The sequence below is a fragment of the Petaurus breviceps genome, unplaced genomic scaffold, assembly GCF_028583685.1.
Source record: "Petaurus breviceps papuanus isolate PSGF00001 unplaced genomic scaffold, PetGlider_PUasm1.0 115, whole genome shotgun sequence".
Lineage (NCBI taxonomy): Eukaryota > Metazoa > Chordata > Mammalia > Diprotodontia > Petauridae > Petaurus > Petaurus breviceps.
This window is the reverse complement of record NW_027185612.1, coordinates 205619-213352: the sequence shown is the minus strand read 5'-3', so window position 1 is coordinate 213352 and position 7734 is coordinate 205619. Positions and strand designations below refer to the sequence as shown.

Genomic DNA, 7734 nt, shown 5'->3' with positions numbered 1-7734 from the left:
GAGGGTGTCCCTGTGGGCCAGGGGGTATGGCTCAGGGGTAGAGCATTTGACTGCAGATCAAAAGGTCCCTGGTTCAAATCTGGGTGCCCCCTACCAGCTACCTTGCCTTTTAGGCCTTCCAGCTTCTTCTAATATAAATCTCAGTGTCTTTCTTATATGTCTATGATCCATATTACCCAACTGGATTGCTGAAGAAACTCCTTTCTCTGAACAGGGAATATCATTACTTTGGCTTGCTGATTCATTCCTCTTGTATGTGGGTGCTGCCAGGTCATTTCAGAATATATTTGGTCATACCTCTTGGTCAAACGTTCTCAACCCGAATAAAGAAAAACAGAACTGCAATCCTTGCTGCCCCTGTCCAATATCTCCCTATGGACAGAGAGGACATTTACATGCAGGTTTAATTGTTGAAATTGCTGAATCACATGATTATTCTGTAATTCTTATGTCCTCTTTTCCTTATTGTTTTTGGGTTGGGGGAAAGGCCTTTTGCAAGCACAAAGAAAGGCCTATTAAAACTTTGTGAAGTGGTAATGGTTTGTTAAATTGTTATCGCTATTTATTTGGAAGCTCAGTTAAGAGGAACAGTGGATAGAGTGCTGGGTCTGGAGTCAGGAAGACTCATCTTCTTGAGTTCAAATCTGGCCTCAGACACTACCAGCTGTGTGACCCTGGGCAAAGACACTTAATATTATTTGCCTCAATTTCAACTGTAAAATGAACTGGAAGAAAATGGCAAACCACTCCAATATCTTTGCCGAGAAAACCCCAAATGGGGTCACGAAGAGTTGGACATGACTTAAATATCAATTTATTTGGAAGAATGTGAATGACCAGATTTGATTATGAACGGTACCACATATGTAGACTTTCACAAAACTGTAGTATGAGCATTGAGAAAGGCATTCAGGGGGACAGAGCCAAGATGGCGAAGTAGAAGCACAACCTTCCCGTGGCTCCGGCTTCCACCTTCCCCAATCCATGTAAAAAGGGGACTCTAAACAAACTTTGGCGCTGCAGAACCCACAAAATGACACAGAGAAGCTAACCTCCCACTGAGGACAGCCTGGCAGGAATCCAGCACAGTGCTCCAGGAGCCGAGCCCAGACCCACCCCTAGGCTTTAGCCCCAGGGCGGGCCTGACCAGCCGTTGGCCTGAGGGACTCCAGATCAGCAGCAGCGGTGGCAGTTTCCAGATTTATCAACACATAGATGCGAAGGACAAAGTGAAAGGTCAGTGCAGTCTGGACTTTGGGACCAGTAAGTGGGAGTGCATGGCTTTTACCCCTAGGGTGAGAAGCCGCTGAGACGCCAGCACAGCCTGCCAGCACCACATGGCAGCTTCTGCTCCTGGCCTGCAGAGTGTAGGGGGACGAAGCACCAGTCTGAGGGGTAATTGCTCTTGCTTTAACCTGCTTGGATCTGGATTGCAGTCTAGGGTGGAGGTCCTGGGGTGTGTGTCCAGCTTGCCAGAGCGTGTGGAGACCTCAGAGAGGGCACCCAACTAATACCTCTGGCAGCTGAGAAAACCCCAGCGTTTGGGACAAAAGCTCCCCTGTCTGGTGGCAGAGTGCTACTGTGGCAAAAAGCCCAAAAGTCAAGTAATTGAGTGGCAAAATGAGCAGGCACAGGAAACAAAGCAGACAGAAGATTCCAACAATACACTCCTCTATTTTGGGGACAAAAAGGAGCAAAGCATGGAGCAGGAGGAAAACAGTGAGGTCAGAACTCCTGCACCAAAAGCTTCAAAGGAAAATACGAGATGGTTACAGGCCATAGAGGACCTTAAGAAGCGGATAAGAGAAGTGGGGGAAAAATTGAGAAGAGAAATGAGAACAATGCAAGAAAATTATGAAATGAGAGTCAACAGCCTGACTGAAGAAAATAATACCTTAAAAAACAGACTGACTCAAATGGCAAAGGAGGCTCAAAAAGGCAATGAGGAGAAGAATACCTTAAAAAGCTGAATTTGCCAGATGGAAAAAGAATCTCAAAAGCTCAATGAGAAGAATCATTGCTTCAGAATTAGATTGGAGCAAATGGAAGCTAATGACTTTATGAGAAATCAAGATGCTGTTTTAAACAGATCCAAACAAATGAAAGAATAGAAGGCAATGTGAAATATCTCATGGGAAAAACCACTGACCTGGAAAATAGATCCAGGAGAGATAATTTAAAAATTATTGGACTACCTGAAAGCCATGACCAAAGTAAGAACCTAGAAATCATCCTCCAAGAAGTTCTCAAAGAAAACTGTCCTGATGTTTTAGTACCAGAAGGCAAAATAGAGGTTTAAAGAATCCACCGATCACCTCCTGAAAAAGATCCCAAAAAAAGAAAACTCCTAGGAGAAAGCATTCAAAAAGGAAACGCAGCCCCTCTCTAAGCAGAGCTATCTAAGATTTGGGACTATGGACTTTGGCAGACACGCTCCAGTAGGTCTGCTGAAGACAGCAGATTAAAATTGGACAGAGAGTGTAAGAGTAGGGGTTGATCATGCAAATAAACCAAGCAAATCATCTCACCTCATTTAAGTTAAATAAAAGTTTACTCTCTGATATTTTAACCTTATAAGAACATGTCAAATCAATGGTAGCTTTAGACAAAGTGTGCAAAGTTCTTATCAGCAGGAGTGATTTAGGTTTAGCTAAGAAAACCTGGTAATGTCCAGTATAAAACCAGGGAACTAGTTCAGAACCCAAGAGATTCAAAGAAATGGACAAGAGAGTCTTTTAGCTAACCCCTGAAAAAGAACCAATTGGGAGGGGAGGTGCAATGCCCTAGGCCCCTCGGTTGCAGGTTCCCCCACCCTGAAACTTCAGAGACTGATGGACTTCTTACCTTCCCCTCGAAGCCCCAGCAGCATTCCCTGATCATCGGATGGCAGTATTGGCACTGGGAGATGACATCAACAAAGAGCCTAGAGCCTCGATTCCAGCCTCTTCAATGAGCCCAGCAGAAAAACTACAACTTACAAAGGAACAGCATCTTAAAGGCTCCAGCAAAGAGACTTCTGGAAATTAAGTCCACTGGCCCCTGGGCTACAGGTAAAAAAGCATGTCACAGCATTCTGGGAGATGTTCTGAACCTGTTCTTACCAGAACATCTTAGTTAAGTAGCCCTTTCTAAAAAATAATTAAGTCTCAGTAACTGATAATCCCGTGAGAATCATCACTGGAAACACAACAATGGGGGCTTGAATTGAGATTGAATTGAGCCCTGCTCTGGCAACGCCTGCCACTCCTAATAGCTCTCCAACCACCAACCAGTCCCTGGTATGCCCACCCACTTCCATATTGGGCCCCATGGGGGAACCTTTACCACTATTCATGGACCCCATCCTCAAGGTTCAATAGTTCCTGGCAGGGGAGCAATCTGCAACTTTTAATGGGGGAAGATACTCCACATACAACTTGCCTTCAAGTCTTTCTCAGACCTCTGGGGTTACTGAAGGTCACATTTATGAATGGGAGCATTGAAAAAAACATCTGCAATCCCTTAGGGGTACCCCAGAACCCTGAACGGGAGATTTTACTTGTCCTGCTTTGGGGAACACAAGTCTTCAGTGTGAATGGTAGTTGGAACAAGGATGCATATGCTACATTTACAGAAGCTACAATGGTTTTTCTGGCTGTCATTCCCAATTTCTGCTGGCATGCAGGGCATATGTATGTCTTGCATCAGGAGGCAATACCCTCTTTTATCCAATTTTTAATCTTTTCACAATCCATTTATTTTTCCTTCCCTTTCTACTCTTACTATATCCTTTCACCACCTCAACATTCCTGTCTTTCTTTGGTATCAAATAAACAATGTATCTGGTTTTCATGGTTTCAAACTACAATTTAGTCTTGATTCCTTCCCTCTTGGACCTCTTGAGATCAGAACCTTGGAACCCCTGGTAAGGGACTTCACCGGTCACTTTCGCTAATCTGGATCTGTGTAACAATCCATTCTGCAGGATTCCCAATCAGTGGTCACTTTGTATCTCTCTTGGAGCTGGAGGGGCAAGGGTGGAAGAGAGAAGGATGGGAATGCATGATTTCGTTAGTTATCAAGTCTGATCCTGACTCTTCAGCTTCTCCTTATTGCTCTTAGGTCTGTTTCTAGAGTTCAGTGACTTTGCTGCTGTTCAGTCATTTCTGACTCTCTGACCCGTGGACCACAGCACACACGTCAATGCTGTTCATGGGGTTTTCTTGGCAAAGATACTGGAGTGGTTTACCATTTCCTTCCTCAGTGGATTAAGGCAAACAGAGGTGAAGTGACTTGCCCAGGGTAACACAGCTAATGTCTGAGGTAGGATGTTGACTCAGGTCTTCCTGACTCCAGGCCCAGCGTTCTACCCACTGTACAATCTAACTGTCTCTGCGTCATTGCTTCAGTGACTTTACTGGGTACCAATTCAGAGGCCTTTGCTTAAGTCAACTTACTATTTGGTCTCTCTACAGCATGAGTATAAATTATCTTTTTCTGTAAATACTCTTCTCCTTGGGCTTCCATAACCTAACCCAGTGATGACATATCCTTTTGGATGGAGCCCAGACCCATGTTTTCATTGACATAAGGAATTCCTGGTGAGAAAACTGTCTCCTGATACAGTTACTTAACTTCTAAATACCTCAGACATCTCTGAGACACTAAGTAATTAAATTACTCTTATTCATACTGTTGGCAGAAACAGTAGAGAAGCATTACTAGTACGTTCATGTAGTATTCTCAGTTTTTGGGTGAACACTTTCCTTGTGTGGAAGTTGTGATTTGTGGCAATCTCTAGGTGTGGTGTAAAAAGAGCGTTGGTTTTCAAAAGACCCAAGTTCTAAGTACAGGTCCCAAGAGGTCCCGGGGTCTCTAGGACCTGGAAAGTCACTAAACCGTTCCCTGTTTCTTCAGCTATAGAACAACAATAATTCTTGCCTTTTCTTACTGGGCTGTGTTATGGGAATGTAAATTTTTAAGATCTTCCCTGCTCCTAGGTTAAGTGCACCGGGAGCCTGTGGTTGGGAGGCTTGTTTTTCAGGAATGCCCACACCTTGGTGCTTTGTGATTGGGCAGTGGGTCAAGAGGGTTGTTACATTCTCTGAGCCAGGAGAAGGCTATATAACCCCTGATGTGAGACTTTGTTTTGGGGCTCACTTTGAGAAGTGTTGTGTGATTTGACCAGATGACACTCTGGGCAGCTGTTGAGAGCCCCCTGGCTTTGAAAAACCCAGATGCTGATGCTTCCCTCTCTGGTAACTGTGATTTGGTATGGATGTAATGGTTGGACAGTTGGAGGCCTGTCTGCTTGAAATGTTTCTGTCTGTATACTCTGAAGTTTGGGGTGCTGACCTTTTCCCCCTGAACTAGGTAAATGATATGTTTGATTGATTAAAGTAAGCTTGTTAGCCCATTTTGAGTTGCTTTCCTTTAGAAAAGCAGATCTAAGAACCTGTGTTGGCAGCCACCCTGGGTATGCTGGGGGTGCTTGCTGGCTGTTATGAAGAAAGCACATGAAAACATAAGATCATAGACTAAGGGCTGGTCAGACTGCCCCAGCAGTCATCTAAGCCAACTCCCTACCTTAACAGATACAAAAACTAAGGTCCAAGGGGGAGGTTAGGTGGCACAGTGAATACAGCACCGGCCCTGGAGTCAGGAGGACCCGAGTTCAAATCCGGCTTCAGACATTCAACACAAAAACTAGCCATGTGACCTTGGGCAAGTCACTTAACTCCAATTGCCTTCCAAAAAAAAAGTTAAAAAAAAAAAACTAAGGCCCAGGGAGGTTGCAACTTGTTCCAGCTTTCTTAGGTGGTAACCATCTGATGTGGAATCCCACTCAGAGTCTCCAGCTTCATTCTATCATGATTCCTGACTGCAAGCTTCTGAGCACTATAAAGTATATCATCAACGCAGCTGAAGGGCTGGAACAAATGTGAGATACAGAGCCGGACCTGGTAGCCAGACTGATGAATGGTGGGGGGAAGCACCTGGCCTTGGCTGCTACAGGGGGAGTCACAAGGGACCTAAGTTTCCAAGGGATACAATACCAGGGAAGGTAGCTTTCCAGCTGAGGACTGGTGTAGCTGTCCTATCTGCTCTCTCCAGAAGCACTGCAGGTGGCTCCTTAGTGAATTCTGGCCAAGAAGCAGCTTAGTTCAACACAGCTATATGGCTTAGCTTCATGACGCCTCTGACAGCCATTATTCTTTGTAAGCTTGAATTTTTTTCCCCACTTCCCAGGATGTTATTTAGTACTGAAAGGGACCTGTAGGGTTATCTAGTCTAACCCCTTTATTATACAGCTGAGGAGATCAAGGGCCATAGAGGCTAAATGATTTGCCCAAGACTTCATAGATAGCAGCAGAACAGTGGTCCATATCCAGCATTCTTCTTTCTGCGCCAGTGGCAGTAATAATATATCACCCCTTGTAAGAGCATCATACTAATCCCAAAAGCACCTGGAAAACTGCAACAGGACAGGCACTGTGCTCACTAGTGGTAAAAAAGCAGGGAAATATCAAGACTGCACCAAAGCTGCCAATTTGTCTATTCAGTGATGGATGCTGGACTATCATAAGGAAAACTATTGATGACTTTTCAATATTTCAGTACTTTCTGACTTTATCTACCCCCACTTCCCTAAGTCTTTCCTTGCACCCCAAATCTTACTAATCTACACGTCAACTGCATTTGACAGTACATATATTTCATATCCATTTGATACCTCTGTCCCCCATAACTCCCCCATCACCACCACCCACAAAAGAAGGGAAATATATTTTCTCACCTCTTCTCTAGGGCCAAGCTCAGTCATAGTAATTAGAGTGTTGCTATTTTCAAATAAATTTAACAAACTCCATATTCCCTTTCTCTGCCGTCTCCCATGGTGTCAGCTCTACTGGGAAGATTCTCATTTCTGAAGTCCTGATTTCTCTCCCAAGCTCACCTGCCACTGGTACTTCAAATTCAATGGGTAAAAACCCAAAAGTAAAGAACTCTTCCTTGCTGGGCCCCACCAAACAACAGAAACAGAGAACTTCAGCAACTCCTGTTTTACTTTTGCAATGGTTCCATCATCTTCTTAATCACAAACCATCACTGATATTTCGACTTTGCCCTCTCTTTTACACCCCTTCCTCCACTCCCCAGGAATGAGGACAGGAAGACTATAGGACTATAAGCAGATGCTCAGTTGTTCCTTCAGGCAGTAGGTTGAATCTGCCCTAGAGTGAGTATGACAGGTACACATGGGGCGATGCTGAAGGAACCTGCTCATCACAGAACTTTCAAGGCTCTTCAGGGCACATATAGCTCAAGTTTAAAGACTGGCTATCTACCTGGAGGCCCCTGAGGTCAAATAAGTGGGATTGTCCTGGGAGGCCCATGCTTTTATCTTGACTGGGGAGTTCAAGATTTTGGAACAGGGTAGACCTGGGTCAGGCAGCACAAGTGGCCTGCAAGACAGGAAGCCCAAACACAGAGGTGAGGTATGTTGGAGGGGTGATTTGCCAAACTTACCCAATGCCATAGAGAAAGTCACCTGGGACTCACAGTCTGTTCTCCCTTGCACACAGCCAATAATAAATAACAATTTGATGAAATTAATTGAGTTCTCTTTTTCTTAATATGCTTTAGGACAAAGTTTCTGCCATTTCCCCTAGAAATGTTCTAGTAAATTTACTAGAAAAATTCCCCTAGAAATGTTAAGCATCACTGTTAAGCATTAAAAAAAAAATCTTCACAGAG

At 44.3% G+C, this 7734-nt stretch overlaps 1 non-coding gene across 1 annotated transcript; it reads left to right on the top strand.

Moving 5' to 3' along the window:
* The first annotated feature begins 20 nt into the window (after positions 1-20).
* On the top strand, positions 21-92 carry TRNAC-GCA (transfer RNA cysteine (anticodon GCA)). Its single transcript has one exon. It is a non-coding gene; the product is annotated as a tRNA-Cys (tRNA).
* Positions 93-7734: the final 7642 nt, after the last annotated feature.